At 38.6% G+C, this 24568-nt stretch overlaps 1 long non-coding RNA gene across 1 annotated transcript in view; it reads right to left on the reverse strand.

The window, feature by feature from the left end:
* The window catches only part of LOC112839327 (uncharacterized), a 147205-nt gene that overhangs the window by 49443 nt on the left and 73194 nt on the right, over positions 1 to 24568 (reverse strand). The gene's annotated exons all lie outside the window — the stretch shown is intronic.

A 24568-nucleotide genomic window follows, 5' to 3' on the forward strand; every position in this document is an offset into this window, starting at 1 on the left:
TCAGAATTCTAGACTACTAAGAATCTGAGAGGCAACTGTGGTGTTTTTCCCTCAAGATTGTTCAAAGTATGGGTTATTCCATAATATAGTAAGTATAATATCAAGGTTTTCTATGACCAGCCTAGTTTAAAAGACTCTGTCTCACTCTATAAATAAATAAACTTCTGCCTACCAGAACTGATTTAGTTATAAGGATCATGATAACCACCGAACACAGGGAAAATGTCTTCCATTAGAAATACTCTAACCTTCCCACACAGTAACATAAAGAATTTATACTGAAATAATAATTATACTAATAATTCTTTATAATATTTTTAACTTTTTCAGGAATATAAAAATCAAAAATGGCATTTTTAATTCATGCAGTTGTCTCCCTTTTGATATTGGTTTGCTAATCTCAGATGGCTTACACATAAAAAGTGAAGGTGCCTCAAGGCTGTATAAATATACTAGGTGATTCTATACACTCCCCAAGTCTAAGCTAACATATCTATGCAGATAACTCCTGAATCTACAATTCTACTCATCTCTACTTTTTCTTTGATCTGTCTTCTGAATTCCAGACCTATATTTTCAGTTGACATATCCAAATGACATTTCAAATTCAACAGCCATACCACCTAATCGTCCAAGAGAAACATTTTAGAGTTATTTCTTCCATACCCCAAGTAGTTCGTTGGTCACCAAATTTTTTTTTTTAAGATTTTATTTATTTATTTGTCAGAGAGCGAGAGAGTGTACAAGCAGGGGGAGCAGCAGAGGGAGAGGGAGAAACAGGCTCCCTGCTGAGCAGGGATCCCAATGAGGGGCTCGATCCCAGGACCCTGGGATCATGACCTGAGCCAAAGGCAGACGCTTAACCGACTGAGCCACCCAGGTGTCCCGGTCACCAAATTTTTAAAAGCATTCAAAACATTCAGGGGCACCTGGGTGCGTCAGTCAGTTAAGTGTCGGACTCTTGATTTCAGCTCAGGTCATGACCTCAGGGTCATTAGTTCAAGCCCTGCATGGGGCTTCATGCTGGGCGTGGAGCCTGCTAAGGTTCTCTCTCTCCCTCCCCACAGGCTTGCACACTCTCTCTCTCTCTCTCAAAAAAAAAATTAAAAACAAGATAAAAAATAAAAATGTTCAAACCAAAGCCTCTCAAACCAAATTATTATTGCAGTAAGCATAGGAGAGCGGTCCAGTATATGGATTTTTGATGTCAGACAGAGCTGCGTTTTAATCACCACTCTGCCACTGCTCAATCTCTGTAAAGCTCAGTTTTAACCAGACGTTGGGGATAAGAAAACTTATCCCATATGGTTGTGTGAGGTTTTATAAATGTAACACGTGCTAAGGAATTAGCATGATCCCCAGTTCAAAGTAAGATCATCATCTTCTCTCTCTTTCCTAGACTGTAGTAATAGACTACGAGTAGTCTTTCTACTTTCTCTCTTCTTTTATTTCCTCCTCCATACTCTACACTACTCCACAATGAAGACATAATTGCAGTATTCCTTTAGTTAAAAGCTTCCTGGTTACCAACTGAAAACACAACTTCATATTGGAGCAATAAATTTGTCATCACTACAATCTAATGGTCAACCTTGGCACTGCAAACAGTGATGAAATCTGATATGTATTATCTCTTGATGAGATAAAATATGAGGAACTCAACATTATATGTTTTATATCAGAGCGAAAGAAATGTTTCCCTGGAATCTACTCAAGCCTGAAGGTCTAATTTACACATTATAGGAAATACAGAGTAACAAGCTAAACAACAACAAATCAGACAAACTGAGAAGGTAGAACATGAATAATTGGGCTGGTCTATTTATCAAGTTAGTGACACAAAAAAATAAGAGGGAAAGAGGGGACTATTTAAAATTAAAAGAGGTCAGGGACCTGCAGATGTAATGATGGTCCTTGACTGCATTCTGGTTTTGACAAACCAGCTATAAAGACATTTGGGGGACAATTGGAAATTTTTAATATAGCCTGAATAATAGACAATGTTAAGTAATTATTGTTAACTATTAAGTATTTGATATTGTTATTTGTTTACATAGAAAATGTTATTTTTTAGAGATACAGACTAAATCATTTAGGCCTGGAATCATGATATTGGTAGTTTAAAGTACTTCAGTAATTAAAAACAGTAAAGTTTTAAAAACCCATGATTTTGAGTACATTACTATTGTTTCTACAACAGTATAAAAAATAGAAAATAGAAATAAAAATATAATGGAATAGAAATATAATGTCTAATAATATTAATATTATCATTTGAACATATAAGCCATATAAAAAGTTATTAGTGAGATGGCTAATTTTCTTTTTTTTCATGCTAAATTTTCAAAATCCAATGTATGTTTTATACATACAGCATGTCTCAGTTTGGGGTAGCCACATTTCAAGTGGCCAATAGCCATGTATAGCTATTGTCTTCAGGACTAGACTGTGTGGGACTATATAAGGCAAAGTTCAAATTCCTCTAGAATGGCATAAAATGCTCTTCTTAGTCTGCTCCTACACCATATTTCCAGCCCCATCTCCTGTCATTTATCCTATACTTCACTTCAGCCATTCCCTAACATGCCCGGCTCATTCACCCATAGACTTTTACATAGAACACATCTCTCTAGCAAAACTGAGCCCTCTGCTTTTCTTAGTCTGAACAACTTCAACTCATTTTACAACAAAGATGTTCCTTTTATTACATCTTATCATGGTACTTGCGATTTTTATAAGTACTTGTTACTTTCTGAATCTGGTTAAATAGTGAGCTTTTTAACAGGAGAAACTGCCATAATCATTCTTTTTAATTTAAATGCCATAATCATTTTTGTACTCCCAGCATGTTTGATGGAAGGGGGGGAGGGAGGAAGGAAGGAATGGTTGGAGGGAAGGAAGGAGGGAGACATAACTTCACACTGCAGGCTTTCCTTTTTATCAATAATCTGAGGCTTTTTGTTTTTTTCCAGCTCTTCATAATTTTATTCCTATCTTACGTAACCACAAAAACATAGGACACAAATACTTTTTAAATCAGAAATACCAGAATTAGGACATCAAAATAAAGCACTGGCACTTTGAATGCTGAGATGAGGATCAGAGTAGCTCTAAAGAGTAAATAATTTGTGTGTGGTGGGGGGGGGAGTAATCTTTTTCTTTTCTCTTTTTGTTTTGTTTTTTAGAATAAAATAATGACTAGCTGTGTGTTGTTTGTGGACTTGCGTAAGTCAATTAATTTAGGCCTCCGTATACTGTTTTATAAAATGAGGAGGTTGAATTTGGTGACCACTAAAATTCGTTCACCTTTAACACTTTATGGTTTTAGAGTTTCTCTACACCTATACATGAAACATTCATGACTTCGTAAAAAAAAATTCATTATACCACTTTATGGGTAAAGAGAGGGGGAATTGAGTGAAAGTGATGTTGCTTCCAGGGCCAGAACGAAAAAGCTGGGTTTGGGCTACAGAATTCCTTGCAACATTGCAGGTTGTTATCATGGTCTTTTCTCTCTAAGCCCACTCCCGGTTTTTGGCTAATATCTTCCACCCACTATATCATGAAACATTTCCATGGCACAATATGGCATCATTAATCTCTAAGACACCCAGCCAAGGTGAGACACTGGGTTTCTAAGACGAGACAGCAGAGACTTTTCGGTGTTCCCCAGGCCTTTATGAAACCAGATATCCAGTGAGCAGTGAATTAAGATATTTACTGTGAACGATAGGCAATTAAAGTTACTACAGAAACAGACTCACAAACACAGGGAATAAAACTGGTGGTTGCTTGAGGGAAGGGAGAGGGAGGATGGTACAAACTCCCAGTTATAAAATAAGTCACGGGGATGAAAGTACAGCATAGAGAACATAGGCAATAATATTGTAATAACATTGTACAGTGACAGATGGTGACTACGCTTATCATGGTAAGTGTTGAGTAATGTATAGAATTGTTGAAACAATATGTTGGACACGGAAAATATAACATTGTATGTCAGTTACACTTCAATAATAAAAAATTAATTAAAAGATGTTTTAGTAATACAAATAAAGTTACTGCAAAATAAGTTTGGTCACTGGATTTTTTGTTTGCTTTCTTTAAAGTTGTTTGTTTGTTGTTTTTATATGTCTCTATTTTGATCATGCTTCCTGAAAGCAGCCGCTACTTACACAAAATCTCTGTTCTAGTTAAGTGAGGAGGATTCAGGTAAAATCTTAACACTGGTATGATAGGTCTGCAGCGCAGTAAGATCTGTTCTGATAATATATATCTGTATTTGTAAGAATCCCTTGTTGAAAAAAGTCACTATTTTTTTTCTTTTAATGAGGAAAAAATGACTAGAGGCCAGAGCAGTGTTTCTCAATGTGTGGTTTGGGGTTTACCTACATAAGAATTGTTTGAGGAACTCAGTAAAAAAGGCAAATTCCTGAACCCTACTCCAGACCTGCTGAATCAGAATCCTTTGTGTGGGATCTGGAAATCCTGGTTTTTATCAGTTGCCCCAGATAATTCTAGGGCACTGGGCTAAAGATCAAGCAAAAGCAAAGGTTCCTATAGGAATTTCTGGAATGGGTGGTAAAAAAATAACTCTTGTGTTATTAGTTTTTGGTTTTTTGAATAAATTGGTTGCTCAAAGCTAACAAAAACAAATCAAAATAATTTTTCCTTTGTCCTTTGATTCAAGTACTCATGGGTCTTTGGCCTTGCCCTGGCCATATTACTGTAGTACAGTATCCTCAGTAAACAGAAAAATAAAAGACTAACAAGACACCAGCTACTCTATAAAATGGATCTTGTTCCCATAGTTCGTATATACAAGCTTTCTTTTTCATCCTTGGGAGGTGTTATTCCTAATACTTGCAAAACATTCAGTCTTGATCAATGTGCTGAAACCATAATTCATATTATTCCACTATGTTGAATCAGATTTCTGTGATGAATAAGCATGCTTTCAGAGAAGTGCCTATATTTTATCCAGTTTCTATCAAAAGACCATAACATAATAAAATAAAAAAAGACCATCAAATATCTTTATGTAACAATATAAATGTATTAATATATTTCTAGATATCTGGATACATATAGCATTACACAAATAGTCAACATATCTAGAGTTTTACTAAAAATGCCCATTTCCTAATCATGTTTTTAAGCCTTTTTATTTTATTTATTTATTTATTTTTTAATGAGTAGGCTCCACATCCAATGTGGAGCCCAACGCAGGGCTTGGGCTCATGACTCAAATTCAGAACTTTCCTTACACTCACACACGAGCACATTGCTTGCTTTGTGTCCTAGTCCTTGAGGAACTGGCAGTTTTCATCACTAATTTTAATTAATTTGATAATACCTTTAGTAAATTAAGGTGTTAGAACCTTCCCAATATGGGACGCCTGGGTGGCTCAGTCGTTAAGCGTCCACCTTCCGCTCAGGTCGTGGTCCCAGGGCCCTGGGATCGAGCCCCACATCGCGCTCCCTGCTCCGTGGGAAGCCTGCTTCTCCCTCTCCCACTCCCCCTGCCTGGGTTCCCTCTCTTGCTATGTCTCAGTCAAATAAATAAATAAAATCTTTAAAAAAAAAAAAAAAGAAAAGAAAAGAACCTTCCCAATAATATTTACATTTTAGTATCATTTCTCTACAGAATTATTAATTTTTGTTATTGGAGGGTGTCTTAATTTGGGTTCTCTTGGAAACAGACCCTGAGATAAGGATTTAAGTGCAAGTACTTGTTTTGGAGGTGACAGTAGGAAATCGTGGAGGAGCAAGGAAGACGTGTGGAAACAATAAAAGGATGACTTACCAGGCAATTTGCCTCTGTGGGTAAATACTGCAAAATCTCTGTGGGGAAGTTTGGGCACCAATGGAACACATACCTCAAAGTGGAACAGGATCTGGGATATTTTTACACTAACCACCACCTGAGGGCTACTCCCAAAGGGGTGTTAATTCTTTGACGCTGTTAGTCTGCCACACAACTGACAAAACTGATTCAGAGAAAGCCTCAGACAAGGAAATACGGGGGCGGGCAGTTGGAAGTTGGGCCAGTGTGCCCTGAAGTTGAAGGGCGAGGGGGATGGATGACACCATTGGCAATATTTGCTACAGAGAGAGAGCATAATTTGAAGACATTTTGAAAGAAAATTATTTTAGTCACTCATTATCCTACCTCTGACCCCACTTACATAAATGACTCCTAACATATCACTTTCTTTAGGTATACTTTAAAAAATTAAAGTCAAAATGTGCATATTGAATTTATATTCTAATTGTCACATAATAATCTATCATCTATTTTCATATGTCTTTCTGTTCAGAAATTTCAATGTAAAGGTGACATAATACTCTTTCCTACATGAATATTTTACTATTTATTTCTTCTGACACGTCTGCTCCCAGAACCCACTGGGAGCCAGGCACTGTGCTCAGGGGCTGAGGAGAGATATGGAAATGACTTTGAACATCTGGAAGAATGGACCACCATATACACAAATGTGTACGAAGTTCAGTGTTAGAAATATGTTCAACTGAAGGAGATCACCCAGAAGATGGTGGTTAACTGAAGGCCATCAGTGAAGGCCCAAACTGGGGAATGTCTTCTTTAGGTTTTTAAGGACACATGGATGAGTATGAAGCTGTGAGGGCACACCAGGCAGCAGAAAGAACCTGTGTAAAAGACTGCGGGGTGAGGACTCACTGCTGTTAGGGTGTGTGCAAATAAAGAGCATGAATAATTTATTTGACAGGTCTCCTCCTGTTGGATTTTTAAATTATCTTCCACACTTTGTTGTTCCAGATAATATTGCAATGAACATCTTGATGCTTCCAGGTTTTTGTTTTCCTTAGATTATATTTTAAATATGAACTTCTGAATTGGAATGATTAGGTCAGAAGAAATGCTCTCTTATCAGGAGATATGTCTTAACTGCAGTGTGGATATGGGAATTTTTATCTAATTTAAATTCAATTAGCCAACGTATAGTACATCATTAGTTTCGGATGTAGTGTTCAATAATTTATCAGTTGGGTATAACACCCAGGGCTCATCACATCACGTGCCCTCCTTAACGCCCATCACCCCCACCCACTTCCCCTCCATCAAGCCTCAGTTTGTTTCCTATAGTTGAGTCTCTCATGGTTTGTCTCCCTCTCTAATTCCTTCCCATTCAGTGTTCCCTCCTTTCCCCTATGATCCTCTGCACTGTTTCTTATATTCCACATATGAGTGAAACCATATGATAACTGTCTTTCTCTGGTTGACTTATTAGGGGAATTTTTAGCAAAATGATCCAGTGGCTTAAAGAATGTAACTCCAATGTAAGACAGAGCCTACAGAGGGGGATTCCTCCTTTCTTTCTCTTCTGTTTGGGCTCTGCCTTTTCCTGCAAGTTTCTACGTGCTTGGTGATTCTATTCTGGCTGAAGGCGGTAAACAGAGCAGAACACCAGAGTTAAGACAATAAATCATTTTGTGCTGTAATAGAGCTCTGTTTTAAATTGCTTCTTTTTCAAAGAAGAAAAATCACTATATAGACTAAATTGAGCTGGCAACTAGAAAACCAGTTGTTGCCTTTCGTAAAAAGAAAAAATTTTAAAAGGCTTTCCAGACTATTTCAATTATTTATATTTTTTCTTTTTTTTATTTTATTATGTTATATTAATCACCATACATTACATCATTAGTTTTGGATGTAGTGTTCCATGTTTCATTGTTTGCGTATAACACCCAGTGCTCCATGCAGAACATGCCCTCTTTAATACCCATCACCAGGCTAACCCATCCTCCCACCCCCCTCCCCTCTAGAACCCTCAGTTTGTTTCTCAGAGTCCATAGTCTCTCATGGTTTGTCTCTCCCTCCAGTTTCCCCCTCTTCATTTTTCCCTTCCTACTATCTTCTTTTTTTTAACATATATTATTTGTTTCAGAAGTACAAGTCTGTGATTCAACAGTCTTACACAATTCACAGCGCTCACCATAGCACATACCCTCTCCAATGTCTATCACCCAGCCACCCCATCCCTCCCACCCCCCAAAACTCCAGCAACCCTCAGTTTGCATTTTAACCAATATTTTTATGAAATAAGTTGCAAGGTTTTCTTTCTACTCATTAAATGTTCAAAGTAAAAGAAAGATGCTTAACAAGAGAAAGAAAAAAGCCTCCTAAACCCTTTATCAATAGTTTTTACACAAATACTGGAAAGCAGTTATGGAGAAAATTACTTTTTGAATTATACAACAAATCAGTGGGATGCCTGGGTGGCTCAGTCAGTTAAGCATCTGCCTTCAGCTCAGGTCATGATCCCAGGGTCCTGGTATCGAATCCCGTATCGGACTCCTTGCTCAGCGGGGAGCCTGCTTCTCCCTTTGCCGTTCCCCCTGCTTGTGCTCGCTCTCTCTCTCTGACAAATAAATAAATAAAGTCTTTAAAAAAATTTTTTTAAATAAATTATACAACAAGTCAGATATAAAATTTGTGTCAATATGTAAGAAGAAGAAGAATTTGAAGCAATATTCACCAAAATCATAGCATAAAGCTGTTACTGAAGTTTTAACTTAAATACTGAAAAAACATGGTATATTTACCCATACACTTATTTCCTTTACAGAATTCAAGACTCAATACTTGATTTAGTTTATTAGTCATACCACAGATACAAAAAAATAAAATCAAGTAAATAATCCTGATTCACACAATTCCTGGCTTTTGCACTCAGTAGTTTTGTTTACTTTTCCTGTTTTCAACTTTTCTGGATCAGTTGCATACATGAATCCTATTCCTTCAGATGAAATTGCTTCAGGCCATTTCCTAAATGAAATTATGTAATATCTCTCACTCCTTTGATTTTTTTTTACATCATTATTTCTTTCAAAGTAGAGTAAGAAAAATATGACGTAGAAAATGTTTCCACATAGGTTTATCTATCCCAGCTTCTATCTAGGGATGAAATTATCTTTTGGGCCATCTGCTCCTTACTTAAGCAGAGTTATTTTAAAGAGGGAATCAGAAGTGTTAACTTCTAAATCTCGCTCTCTCTCTCCCTTATTTTATTTAAATGTGCTCCTTGAGACAGAGAATCTCCATACTCACTCCTGGCTACCCAGACCTATGCTGGCAGCAGCCTATAACTTGCACATCTCAAACCCATGAAAATGACACAATTTGGGGTCCTCAAAATTGGTGCCACCATCTGATATCTAATTCTTACTAAGATGTTAAAGGTTATGGGGGCACTCAGCTGGCCCAGGGGAACATGCGCCTCTTGGTCTCAGGGTTGTGAATTCGAGCCCCACATTGGGTGTAGAGATTACTTAAAAAAATAAATAAATAAAATTAAAGGTTTTCAATGGTTTAATGTCATCAGTTTCTATATTAGGAAAACTATCCCATTTGGAATCAGTAGATACTCTCATAATCTTGCTCCACCACTCGTTCAGTTATCTGAACTTCCATTTTAACAGTGTAGTTTAGCATTATTTTTTAAAAGATTTTATTTATTTATTTGAGAGAGAGAGAACGAGAGAGAGCACATGAGAGGGGTTAGGGTCAGAGGGAGAAGCAGTCTCCCTGCCAAGCAGGAAGCCCGATGTGGGACTCGATCTCGGGACTCCAGGATCATGACCCGAGCCGAAGGCAGTCGCTTAACCAACTGAGCCACCCAGGTGCCCTAGTTTAACATTATTGAGCACCTAGTATGTGCCACTACTCTAGGTACTGGAGATACAAAAATAATTGGAAAGACCTGGTCAATGCTCTCAAGCAGTTTGCCAATAGTGAATGAAATATAAGAGTGAAAAAAGACCATTTCGATACAATGTGATATGTAGAGATATATTCTGCAGGGAGGGAATGGAACGCTAATGGTCTTTTGGAATTTTTTCTTTTTCCCCAAAATGTTAAGGTTTGGTAAACATCTCTCAGAAAAGACAAGTTCCCCTCTTGCTGGAACTGGAAAATCTTTTTACTTTTTCTCTTTAAATCTTATTTGTCCTAGTTTAAAGATAATAGGTGAAGCAATTAAAAAGAAAACAAAACACTAATCATCCTTAGGGATTTCACTGTTGATTTAGGAAAGATTTATAAGCCGTGTGTTAATAAAGTAATTGCTATTTTGGGTATACCTCGAAAGTAAGTGGATGAGATCTAATCTAACTATTAAAAACAAACAGGGGGACATCTGATCCCTCTCTTATTTACAGGTGAAAAAAATGGAGGTTGGAGATGTCAAGTGGTTTGTCCAAGGCCACACAGCAAGTGAGACTCAAAGAGGACCCAAAGCTAAGTCTCTCGACTTCCATTCGTTCTCTGTTCATTCCTTTAATGAACACTTACAGAGTATGACTACATACAAACTGGGCAAAGCACTGCAGAGAGTCCTCACATGCATGAGACAGGCTCTCTGCTCCTTCTCCTACTATTTAATGATGAATTCAACTGCATTTTATGACAGAGATGAAGAGTGAGTTTGGAGAGACCTTATTTATCTGAACAGATGAGAGGAACAAAATTTAAAAGTCTGAATTATTATTAAGTATGCAAGGTGACATGAGTTCTCAGAGTAATACAATTAATGAGCCATCAAATGTGGTAGAAGCTAATGAATATTTACACTCAAATCAGAATCATAGCCTGGTTGAGTGAGGATGGGTGACCTGAACTGTGCCTTTGATCTTAATCTCAGAGACAAAGAAGAGAGAAAAGCAGCAGCAGGGAAATAGCTTTCTAAATGAAAGATTAAAAAGAAAAGGCTAAGGTAGAAAAGTTGCTCCTGTTCACTGACAAAGGGGATGGGAGATTTATCTTATGGGCCCTCTCTGTCCAAGTCTTACCTCGTCAGAACCCAACTACAATGGAACTGTTTTAGAATTCCTACTGAAATCCCTTTATATTAAAAAAAAAAAAAAGTATATGGAGGGGTGCCTGGGTGGCTCAGTCAGTTGAGCATCTGACTCTTGATTTTGGCTCAGATCATGATCTCAGCGTCATGAAATCAAACCCCACATTGGGCTCTGCCCTGGGCATGGAACCTGCTCAGGATTCTTTCTCTGCCCCTCCCCCCAAACCCCCTCTTGCAGGTACGCTCTCACTCTCAAAAAAATTTTTAAAAAGTATATGGCAAGAAAAAGTGGTCTCTGTGAACATTTTATCATAGTGTTTATTGAACTGTTCCTGGATATGATTTGGTGGGTTTAACTGTCAGATACAACTGGTGTGAGTCTCAGTAATAACTACCTTTCAACTCTAAGAAACTGGATTCCAACCATAAATCCACACTGAAAGATGTGTTTGTTGCTCTTTGTACCTTTGGCTATAAGAATTCTTTTTTTTTTTATAATTTAAATTCCAGTTAGTTAACATACAGTGTAATATTAGTTTCAGATGCACAATTTAGTGATTCAACACATACAACACTCGGTGCTCATCACAAGTGTCCTCCTTAATCCCCATCACCTATTTCATCCATCCACCCACCTCCCCACTGATAACCATCAGTTTGTTCTCTATAGTTATGAGTCTGTTTCTTGGTTTTTCTCTGTCTTTTTTTCCCCTATGATCATTTGCTTTGTTTCTTAAATTCCACATATGAGTGATTCATACGGAATTTTCTTTCTCTGACTAACTTATTTTGCTTAGCATAATACCCTCTAGTTCTATCCACATTGTTGCCAGTAGCAAGATTTCATTCTTTTTATGGTTGAGTAATATTCCATTGTATATATATATATATATATATATATATATATACACCACAACTTCTTTATCCAGTCATCAGTCAATGGATATTTGGGCTCCTTCCATAATTTGTCTGTTGTAGATAAGGCTGCTATAAACATCAGGGTGCATGTATCCTTTCAAATTGGTATTTTCGTATCCTTGGGGTAAATACTTAGTAGTGCAATTGCTGGATCAGCTATTAGAATTCTTATAAGAACTTCCCCTCCTGTTGCTGTCCTTTGATATAGAGACTTGTACATGCCCGATTGCCTACTGGTTTCTACAGATCCCAGATACTATAAATTTAGGAGTTGCCATTTCTCATCCTTTTTGTACCTAAATCTCCTTTGAAGACTATGGTCATTTCACTGTTACACATTGTTAAATTTTGTTGTGATTAAATAGTCACCAGAAAAAGAAAATAAAATAAAACCACCCTCGTCAGAGTGAACACCGGTCAATGTCTCTAGTTCCCTTTAAACATAAAGGAAGTTCATGTTTGTTGTATACTATCCGCGACATGAGAAAACAGCCTAGGAGAGAAGTAAGGGCCACACATGTACGCAATTTTGTGTGAATTCCTCCTTTGCCAGGAAAAATATTAATATACCTATCTTGTTTTCTAAGGAACTTGTACCTGAAAGGGGAAATAAGCAAAATCTGACGTGATAGAAATGTTCAATGTTAATCCATCCATGATGCAAATGGAAAGAGCATGACAATATTAATTCCATTTTTTTAAAATGCCCTCTGGTTAATAATGCCTTCATTTTCTCAATGCACCACAGAAGAGAAAGAAGCGTTGTTGTCGGCCTCTTTGGGGAAGAAAAAATGTTGCCTGGAATAAAGCTGCAAGGAAACTCGTCCACAGCTGTAAGGATGTTTCTAGGGAGTATATGCCCAGAAACAGGTTTTCAAAACTGGGGTGTGGAGTTACAGGGTAGCCTACAAATGTCCAGTGCACTTTTCCAAGTTGCACCAAATTCAATGAATATATTTGGGCTATAAATCATACACAAAGAGTTATGGCAACATTTCAACTTTATCTTCACCCAAATCTCTGATGAAATCAAGAATTGGACAAGTGCACATTCTTTGTTTATCTATTTTTTGGGTTTGGAGGATTTTTGTTATTTTAATTTTTTGTTTAAACTGGTGCTTGGGAACCTCTTCTGAGTTCAGCAATCGGTCAAGCACTGGGCTATAAGAAGCTGACTTGGGCCGCCTTTCCTGACAAGTTTAGTTCTTCAGATTACATACATTCTGTGCACGCAAAAAAACCATCTGAGAAAGGGCACTAGGGGCTGAGCACAGAGCAGATTGGGTAAGTCACCAAAACGCAAGGTTAGGAGGCAGTGTAGTCAGGGGTGACTGACCTCTGCCGGACCTGGCCCTCCTCACGACCTTATGACAAGAGTACTGCAAAGAATTTGGGCTACGACAGAGCAGTCAGGCAAACCTCATTGCCTTCTTAAATATTCTACACGGTTGCAATATGTGGATGAGAAAGGAGCTCCCCTGACCCCCCAGGCCACTACAGGTGCTGTCCCTTGAACAGCAGTATAGCTCATGGGAAACGTCCCTCATACTAGCTTCATTTTCGTAAATTCAGCTTGGAATGTGTGACTCGTATAATGCAGCGAAGTCAGGCAGATGGATTCGAATTCTGAATTCAAGCTCATTCTCACCAGCCGTGCAACTTTAAGCGAGGTACTTGGACTCATGGAGTTTCCATTGTCTCATCTGCAGTTCAACTCATACCATTCAGTTCAATAAATACGGATGAAACACAGCATTCTGTGCTAAGCCTGGGGTAATATAAGGGGTAGAGTAGATATGGGCCAGCCTTGGCAAGTTGGGGACAGCCGTAGGAGCCAGGTAAGGAGGCTGCTGAATTCCCACGTGTTCCGAGGGCTCAAAGGCAAGTTGTCTGGGTCACACAACTTTCCAGGGCAGGGATAGTTTTGCTGCTTATAACCCATGGTGGGCCACGAGAGAGGACTCACGTGGCATTTTCCCAGCCCTTAGGAGAGACTGGTTGTTCTCCAGCTGCGGATGTCCCCGAGACAGCCCAGAGGAAACCTTGCCAGGGGCTCTTGCCAAGTTTGGAAAAGCTCAGATCTTGATTCCTCCTCTAGAAACCACAACACATTTCTCTTTTGAGTAGAAAAAAGGAGTAAGAAATAGGACCTGAGGGAGAGGGAACTTGACAAGTAAACAGAGGGGATCTTCCCCTCTGGACGTTGAGGAAGGAAGTTTAGCAAATCATCCCAGAGAGAAAGAGAGAAGTAGAGAGGAGAACATACTGGCAGGCAAGGGCCCTGGGATTTTCTCTGACACTGGCCACTTATGGAACACTGAGTCACTGTCTTCTCATTTGTCCAAACATAGAATTGGGCCAGATTATTGCTCAGGTTCCTAAAAACCTTGACATGCCCCCAAACTGCACCATTGGCCAGCCTCCATGATCTCACAGCAGATGATGGTTCTAACATGGGATCTTGCCAAATGAAATAACAAGAAGGCCACACTGGAGGTCTGTTGGGTAGAAGATCATCACCAACCCTAGCAGAAATGAAGCCTGCTACACGCTGGAACAAGAAAACCCAGAGTTTTCTCCTGCTATGTCTTCCTAAAAATGCCTTCCTTTGGAATTAGCCCCACTTCCTTCCACCAGGTCTATCACAGGGATCTTGTAGTTTGTTTGGCTCTAGGGGAACAGACCTGAAGATATCTTGAGGAGTCTGTGAACCTAGCGCCCAATGTTCTCAGGGCAGTCTTGATGGGCTCATTCAGGACTCTGATGAGAGAAAGTCACATGAATAAATTACCCCTCCCCCCATGCAGACAGTATAGATTTTCGGGCTGGGGTGAGTGGGATTCTGGCAATATTTTCACTGTCCTTGTGGGTGTTATGTGACAACATGCCTTTTTAACTAAAGAGACCAAGGACCAAGGGTGAGGGAGGAGTTGCCCCATACATACTGAAAGCCCAATGATGACCACACATTTATCACGATGGGCAGGATTGAACCCCAGAGACCGGGAGTAAAATAAACAAGTAAGAGTCAGTTACCTGGGTTCAAATCCTAGTTTGGCCCCGGCAGGCTTGTGAACAAATAATTTTGACATCTTTAAAGTTTAGTCCCACTTCCTCTCAGGATTGTTGGGACCATAACTGTAACAATCATTAGGACTCTTCACAAATATTCTGAGGTGTTTTTTTCTTCTTTTCAGTCACATGTTAAGATTGTACTTCCCCTTTCTCTCCTCCTCCCCACAAAATATAAGATGTGGCCATGTGACTTGATTTGCTAATGGAGAGTGAGCAAAACCAGCACACGTCACCTCTGAGCAGAAGTTCAAGAGGCTGTAGACGATTCTTTGTGAGTTGCCATGCACGCTTGGTCTCTGCCTGGAGACCAGCAATGTTTCCATAGTGACTGTCAGCTGGAGTCCCAGAGTCCGCAGCTTGACCTACAATGGTCACGTAGCTTGACTTTGTTGCTTTTAGCCCCTGACATTTGGGGATAATGGCAATACCTGGATAATCTAACCAATGTATTCCTAACAGAGGCAATAATGATGAAAATTGGGTTTTGGGTTGTGAAAAAAATACGCAATGTTCTATGGCCTCCAAAGGGCCACAGTATATAAACAGGCATACAATATATCTGTGGTATTTAAATTTCATGAGGGAGAGAGGGTGGGTAGGCATTTCTAAAAAAATTTCTAAAAGGCCTCCTTAAGGGTGCAATAATGAAAAAAAAAGCTTGAGAAACACCAAAGTCTGTCCTGATTGATAGAGCAGCATAAGAATAGTAGATCGTTTCACTTTTCTTAAAAAAGACTTATTAGAGAGGGCACTATATAATATACCATATGTTTTATTTCTCCCATTTATTATCTTCCTACCTAGCTCCATGAAAGTCAAGAGTTTTCCCTACTTTGTTAATTACTAAATCCTTAGTGCCTAAGATAGCCTTAGCACATAGTAGGTGCCCATTAAAGCTTTGTTGAATCAATGAACAAATAATTGAGACAGAAATGACTCCAACCCTCTGAGCTTCCAAGCTTAATGGGAAGTTAGTCACATGCTGATGCCAACAGAGCAGTCCGTGGCTGAAGTACATGGGAGAGAAGATTTACCCACATCTGGGAAGGCAGAGAAGCCTCCTGGGAGGAAATAGTAGTGTGGCCTGAAAACTGAGAAGGTAGACAAACAAAAAGCAAAAAAACAAGGGTTGGGATGAAATTAATTCATCAAAAAGAGAAAAGACTATTTCAGGCCAAAGGAATAGTATAAAGATTGCTCAGTGGCAGCAGATGAGTTGAATTTCTTCGACAGAGATCTTTTATTTGGCCACAGGTCTCACATTTTAAAAAGCAGTATTTATATTAGAAAACTGTAAATCCAGTTTCTCTTTAAAAATGCAAGGGAAACCTAAATAAACCCTGATAACTGAAAGAGACCCAGGCACATTTAAGGCATTGAAAATGTGCTGTGGCTAAAACATAAACCAACCTGGACAGCGGAGCTGTGATAATGTCCAAATCTCGAAGACCTTTGAATGCCATCTTAAGGAGCTTGAGCTTTATCTTAAGAAAAACAAAGAGCCATTGAAGTGCTTTAAGCAAGTAAGTGACACACTTATGGTTGTGTTCAAGGAAGATCACTCTGGTGGAAGTATGAAGAATGGACTGAAGTTGCACAAGACCAGAGGTTAAGTGACCAATACAAAGATAATCGCAGGAATCCATGCAAGACAGGATATTGGCCTTGATGAGCAAGCAGTACTGATGCGAGAGATTCTAGAGGCATCCATTCTCCCCTTTATCATTTTTAACATCACCCTCATTTGTTTAGGGTGGCATTATGCCCCATAAGACACCTGCCCAGAGCCCTTTGCACAGCCTTGTCAATTTCCTAGACCAGTGTACTAGTCCTGGACTGTCTTCCTGCACATTGTTCATTAGGTAAGAAAAACAATTCTACTTTTTATCATTATGCATTCAATAGGGGCGCCTGGGTGGCTCAGATGGTTAAGCATCTGCCTTCTGCTCAGGTCATGATCCCAGAATCCTGGAACCAAGCCCCATATCGGGCTCCTTGCTCAGTGGGGAGTCTGCTTCTCCCTCTCCCTCTGCTGCTCCCCCTGCTTGTGCTCTCTCTCTCTCTCTCTCTTTCTGTCAAATAAATATATAAAATCTTTAAAAAGATATGCATTCAATAAAATGCATCTGTCAGGAGACAAAATTAATAGAATTTAGTAGAATAGGACATGTGCTTACTTTTTAGAGTAGTAAAGATTTAGTATGTGGAGTGCTAGCACTGTCCAAGATAGAGGCCGGCAGCTAATATTAATTCCCTCGCCCTTCTTTCTTCTTGTCCCTAATTAGGAGTAAGCATTTTTAAGTCAGAAACCAAAAATTCTCATCTTCCTTTCCCATGTATTTAGTAACTAGCATGTGAAAAGTATCTTACACATTGTACACAGCAAGCATTTGGTACTTGTGGCTGATCCACTAGGAGTTTTAATGAATGTTTAAACATTACTTAGGTATAGGGAAAGAAGTGTTCGTAGCAAATGTTTTCAGACAGACGCACATAAAAAATCACAAATAGATCATTCAGGTTGATGTTGCTACAGAAGATAATTGTACCGGGAGAGTCTTTATTCCATTTTATTTAGCTCCTCTGGCAATTTGATCAGTTTTGACTCAGTGAAAGTAGAAATAAACTTCCTTTTTGAAGATTTTATTTCGATTAGATAATACTGTGGGTAATCTCTGATAATTAAAGAGAATATCAAAAATAGGGAGCAAAAATGAGAAAAGCACTGAGAAATAGCAAAGTTAACAATAAATTATATGTTCTTTTCTTTCAATGCAGTAATTTCATGTGAAGAGGCATAAAGATTGTTTAGGTAAATTTGTGCTGATCTTTTTAATGCCTGCTGAAAATAAAGTGAAATTAAAGCAAAAATCAGTTAAAAGAAGCAATAAATATGATCTCAACTCTGTTGGGAAAACAATAATATATCTATGTGTATATTAAAGAAAGCCCTACAAGAGGAGACTGAAAGGAAATGCTAGGGAGTAAGGATCCATTATGATAGAATAGCATCATAGTTGTATGTGATTTAGAATATATTTCTAAATTTCTTGTGATAGCATGTACTACTTTTATAATCAAGAAAAAAGATACTTATTAGAAAGTTTTTTATACAACATTCCTTTGACTTGACAGAGTTATAAGTGGTTCTGTAACTGTCCTTGGAAAGTTGTTAGGGTGGCTCTTATCACTGTTGACATTGATCCCCTCTTCACAGGAATATGAAGAAGGGGAAAAAACAGAAGGTGGGGATGAGGTACCACCGTCAAGGGGACAAGAACAGAACCAAGAACAGAAAGCACCCAACAAGATTAACTTGAAAATGTGTATTAATAAATCAACAAATGCTTTGAGTTTGAACTCATAAAATTATTGTCATATACACAGATTCATTACACACAATAAAATAGAATTATAATGTAAACAAACATGTGATAAACAGAGTCTGTGTATTGTCTTTCCACACTAAATAGTACATGAATGCTCTTCAGTAACTGGCAAGATCTAGTCAAATATAAATAAATGGTACTAGAATGCCCTCAAACCGAAGTTCATTTATCTCAACTGGGTGAGCAATTCTGTTTAATAAAACTTCACCTTTTGCTGTTAGCTAATCATATATACCAGAGAAAAACACACTAAATGAAAAAATAAATGCACCTCTAAAAAGAAATGTGATCTTTCAAGCAGATCTGGTGAAATGTATTTCACTCGTGTATTTTTTTTTTTTGTCTTGAGGCACAAAGATTTGACAATTTATTATTTGTAAAGAATAAAACTACTCCTCCAGTGGAAAGAAACTCAATAAATATTAATTGATGAGCAAAATCTTGGGTTAAAAAAAAAGAGCTAAGTAAATTTTCTTTCCTTGGGTAATAAAATAAGAATAAAAGAGAGGACATTGTGTTAAGAACCCTTTGGAAGAAAGAATTAAGTTGGTTGGATTGGTCTGATGTGTTCTTTTAATAAGATTTTATTTATTCATTCATTTATTTATTTACTTATGAGAGAGAGACAGAGAGAGCAAGAGAGCACAAGCAGGGGGAGCAGCAGAGGGAGAGGGAGAAGCAGGCTCCTCACTGAGCAGGGAGCCCAGTGTGGGACTTGATCCAGGATTCTGGGATCATGACATGAGCCGCAGATGCTTAACCAACTGAGCCACCCAGGCATCCCTGGTCTGACATCTCCCAGAACTTTGATTTTTCACCTCTCCTTTCCCTAAAAAAGCCATGCTAGGGAAGTGAGCTAAGAAAGCCGACTGTTATGCATACGGCAATGGTGTGATGGCCTCACCGTGTGGAAAGCAGGAGCCTCAGAAGGTCAGGATAGTACCCAGGGGCTATGAAAGCAAAGCTGAAACCAAAAGTAGGGAAGTAGGGTGATCAAGTGAAAGGAGGATGCAAAGGATGCTGTCAAAAAGGCAGCATAAAATCAGATACTATCAAACTTTACCACAAGGAGAAGAAAGAAAAGGCCTATCTGGATGACAAATGCCAAACTGTAATATCCAAAAAGAAATGAGGAAGAGAGGAGTCATATGTTCTCATGTGAATATCTATACGGTTCCCAGATATGCTTAGTGTAAGCAGGACCATGTGATCCCTGAGTTCTTCCCTCTCTGCTGGGCAAAAAGGATGGAAGTCTTGTCTCCGATTTCCACCTGATTTCCCTTTCTGCAACAATAAAGCAGACTGTTTATATCCAGGAGGGGAAAAAAAATCCTAAATGTAAAAACAAGCCAGAAATGTAATTCTGGGGATTCAGCCATCTTGACTGCTAACAGAATAATTTTCTTGAACACCATGATGAAAAATGAGAGGTATAGAAATTGATACTTTAAACACTGAGACTGTAGCAAATCCTCTTCTTTGGTAGGAACTGTTTTTTAAAGCAGCGCTGATCTCATTTCGTTTTAGGTCATCCCAAAAACTTCCCCCTGAAAATGACTAAACTGTTGCTATCACCAAAATGGCTTTCATTCTGTGACATTATTTTGTTTCCACCTCAAACAGTGTACTGCAATTCATTTCTGGTACTAACCACCCCTCACGTTAAGGACTCGGTCCTCCACAAAATGGCTCCCACTTCAGATGCCAGTCACAGCTCCAGGGTCCCCCAGGCTATTTGAATTCCTGATTAACTGGCTACAAATCTGGGGACTCATGACCGCCTCAGGTTTGATAATTCAGTACAATGACTGACAGAATTCAGGAAAGTGCAATATTTACTATCACAGTTTCATTATGAAGGATATGGAGGACCAACCAAATGAAGAGACTTGTAGGGCGAGTTCTGGAAGGGTCCCAAATGCAAAGCTTCTGTGCCTTCTCCTCATTGAATCAGGGCACATCACCCTCAAGCATATCGATATGTTCACCAACGTGGAAGCTCCTAATGAATTAAATTTCAAGTGGCCACAACAAAAAGCACATGGCTGGGTGTATTGGGAAATGACCCTGGAAAGATGACTGAGGCCATACCATGGGTGGGGGTGGGAGAGGGCTCTAAATTCTGTGCCGAGGTCTTAAATATTATTCTTCAGACAATGGAGAGCCACTGAAAATTTTTGAAGAATACTTCACTGTGCATCAGTGCTTCCTCTTCTGTAGGTCTTTTGAGAGTTTGTAGACAAAAATAAACCAATTACATTATTGAAATAGTCCAGACAACAAATGACAAGGAACCATGGTACTGAACAGTGCAGGAATACCAGAAAAGAGAACCTACGAAATTCATGGACGTAGAGGCAGAAACAGGAGAAGTTGAAGATGATTCCCAGATGTCTAGCATGCCTTCCTAGGAATATGGTATCACTGAAAGAAATGAGGAACTGTCCTACTCTGCTCAGGCTGCTCTAGTAAAATACATTACACTGGATGGCTTAAACAACAGACATTTATTTCTCACAGTTATGGACACTGGGAAGTCCAGGATTAAGGTGCCAGCCAATTCCATTCCAATGAGGCCTGTCTTTCTGGCTTGCAAACAGGTGTCTTCTTGCTCTGTCCTCACATGGAAGGGAAAGAGAGGAAGCAAGCTCTCTCATTCAGGAACAAATAGCATCATTTCCCATATTCGAAAACCTGGCATTGAAATCACCCCAAGCATCCTTGACCATGATTCCCAAGGTATCCCTGACTTGATTCCTGCCTCTTTTTACAGCATTATTTGTCACTCTTTTTCACTCTTCTCCCTCAATCACATTGAGATACATATAATTCACAAATGGGTCACAGTATTTTAAGGTTCCCTGTTCTCACTCATGCTATTCCCTGTCTGGAATGCTCTTTTGATATCCAACTTTTTTTCCTCTTGATGATGCTCCTCTTCCAAGGTTCAGTTCCAGTTATCATCTCTTCGTAAAGCTCTGTGGGGACATATTTCACAGGCCACCCTGGGATGCCATTGTAAGATAGAGTGTGTCACTCATCCATTAGTTTGCCTCTTCCATAAGACTGTCAGTCCTTGACAGCAGGGATTCTGTTCGTTCAGCTCTCTACCTCTAACGCCTAATAGAATGTGGCATTTGACTACAGCTATTTTTTTTTTATTTCTTACGCGTGCTCAGTTAATTAACTGACTTCTCAATACTCAAACATTCATGAGTGATTAATGTGCAAAAAAAACCCTTGAATGTTCTGTTTTCCTTCCCCAATGTGCTGCACTTGTTATTTAAATGTCTATTTGAAAGGGTCAGTGTCTAGACTGGCCAAAGTAGGCAAAAACAAAAATTCTAACTGTATTTCCTTTCAAGAAACATAATCTATTTTTAAAACAACCTTGTGGACTGTCCCTGGAGAACATAGTGGAATAGAGCATCTTTTCATGAATCACCTCACTAGGCTGATTCTCTGTGAAGAACATGGAAGGTTTGTTTGCGGTGAAAATACTAGAAAATGAGAAACAGAAAAATCATATGGACATGGATAAATGAGCAAAGGATGATGAACACTAAAAGGGATAATTCAAGTTTGGCACAAAAACATAGATAAGCCATGTTTCTGAAAGAGAATAAATATGATCAAAGCAGCTAGATGGAAAGACGATTTGGGCAGAAAAATCTTGGAGACATAAAATTAGAAATTTCTTTTGTTCAGATTGTACTGTATTTTCTTTGAGATTGTAAGTTCCTAACCCCATGACTGTTTTTACTGAACACCCACAGTGAGTGAGCCTTTGTTCAGTGGGACCTAATAAAACACCAGTGTAAATCATTCAGCAAGCATGGCCAAAGGATCACTATACCAATAATTAATCAGGCTTTCTGTTCATTCTCCTTTCCAGGGGTTAAAAGTTGGAAGTATTATGTCTGATAAATTGAAATCTGCCATATATCTGCTAGGTCACAAAGCATGCATTATAAAATAAAAACATGCCAAAACAAAAACCACTGGCCACTTGCACTATTTCCTAAAGCATTTCAAACACATCCTATCTAAAAATAGATTTTTAAAACAAGCTGTTATCAATTTAGAAAAGAACACAAAGTTAAACTCTCTATAATCTTGAGCAGAATAAAGGGTTCATTAATTGTACAAACTGTAATTTAGCAAAACCTCATTGTGGCATCTTGCTCAACATCCTGAAAACAAAAAATCCTCAATACCTATTATAACAGCAGAATGAATAGCTTCAAAATGAGCTGATATACCAACAACCATATAAAAAAACTATATAAACAAAAGATTTGCTGGGGCTAATTGGAAATACTGATAAAAGGAATCTTGAGTGTGCCTGGGTGGCTCAGTCGTTAAGCATCTGCCTTCAGCTTAGGTCATGATCCCAGGGTCCTGGGATCGAGCCCTGCATCAGGCTCCCTGCTCTGCGGGGAGCCTGCTTCTCCCTCTCCCACTCCCCCTGCTTGTGTTCCCTCTCTCGCTATGTCTTTCTCTGTCAAATAAATAAATAAAATCTTTAAAAAAAGAGGGGAATCTTGAATAAGAACTATGAAATTGAGTGCTAAGAATTAAAAGAATGCTTATGATTTCTGAATTTGTTTGGGGATATGTGACAAATGAAGACATTCCGATACAACTTAATATTTTTGAGAATTTTTTTGTATGTTATAGAATATCATAATTCGGGATTTAATTCTTCAATCTAAAACCTAACGTTTTTTGAGCACCTACTCTATGTATCAGGAACTAGATGAATTAAAGCAAAAGACCTGTTGTGGAGGAGCTCACACTCTAGTAGTGGAAACTGACATGTAACTAATTATAAAACTGAGGATCAACTGCAATGATAAAAGTATTGGCCAGGAGAGGGACTCTCTCTCCTAGTTAGGTGGTCTAGAGAAGCTGATAACTCCTCCAGAAGGATGACTTTAGATAGAAAAGCAGGCAGGAGTCATTCCAAGAAGAGAGGAAAAAATGCTTTATCTCACAAACCAGGCGGCAGAGACTGTCTTTTCCTTCTTTATAAAACTCAGAGTGCATACAAAATTTTCAGTGATCTTGGTTAATTACCAAGATAGTTCTGCTTGATGAAATTAGGTAATTTGGTATTTGAAAAATTGGAGGCATCAGATGAAAAAGAAGTCCATGGGACAATAAGAAGGAAGGGAGGGAAAACTGAAAGGGAAGTCATCAAGGAGGGAGGAAAACCATGAGAGATTTTTTAAGATTTTATTTATTTGAGAGAAAGAGAGTGAGTGAGAGAGAGCACAAGCAAGGAGAGCGGCAGGCAGAGGGAGAAGCAGGCTCCCTGCTCAGCAGGGACTCCATCCCAGGACTCTGGGATCATGACCTGAGCAGAAGGCAGACGCTTAACCGACTGAGCCACCCAGGCACCTGAGACTCTTAACTCTAGGAAACAAACTGAGGGTTGCTGGAGGGGAAGGGGTTGGGAGGATGGGGTTAAAAAAAAAGAAGAAGAAGAAGAAGAAGAAGTAAAGTCTTCCAGGTGCCTGGGTGGCTCAATCGGTTAAGTATCGGACTCTCAAGCTCAGCTCAGGTCTTGATCCTGGGGTTGTGAGTTCAACCCCCACATTGGGTGTGAAGCCTACTTTAAAAAAAAAAGAGGTAAAATCTTCACAAAACTAAAAATAAATCATTAATATTGCTTAATAAGAAAAAAATAATCTATCAGAGGTAGCCATAGGATTGATAAATATAAGTCTGAAGCCAAACACTCTATTTCCAGGTTTACTGATTGCAGTGGCTCGTACCTCACAGTCACTAACTACCACCAGTACAATCGAACTCTGGGTCTCACGAACCCAGAATGTAGAAGGAAGTTTTTGTGGTGAATACTGAAAGGCTCTGGCTTGTACTGTCTATAAAAGAAGAAAAAATATAAGAAGGTTCAAAAGAATTTTAATCTTGAGTACAACTGAGAGATCTAAAGTTTTGTCACTGGAGAAAGGAATAAGAAAGACAAAGAACAAAATGAAAGAGAAATGGAAGTAAAGAAAATAAGAAGAGAGAAGGAGGAAGAAAGAAAAAAACATTGTGGGAAATATGAGAGAGCCACAGATATTCTATCACTAAGATCCAAATTTTCACCCACGTTCTACACTAGAATAATTTCTATATGATGTCATCATTAATCACTAAAGATTTGGAGAATAATTGCACGTCAAAATGCACAGAAATCCATACAAGTCTCACCTTACTTTTTAAAAAGTGGAATTATTCTCTTCTGTTATTTATGATTTGAGATGTAAGTTTGTTTTGATTTTCCAGTTTAATATGTGTATATGCTTCCTTGACATTAACTTCAACTGCCTCTAGAAG

The sequence above is a fragment of the Callorhinus ursinus genome, unplaced genomic scaffold (genome assembly GCF_003265705.2).
Source record: "Callorhinus ursinus isolate GAN/ISIS: 27379988/994484 unplaced genomic scaffold, GSC_fseal_2.0 scaffold54, whole genome shotgun sequence".
Classification (NCBI taxonomy): domain Eukaryota; kingdom Metazoa; phylum Chordata; class Mammalia; order Carnivora; family Otariidae; genus Callorhinus; species Callorhinus ursinus.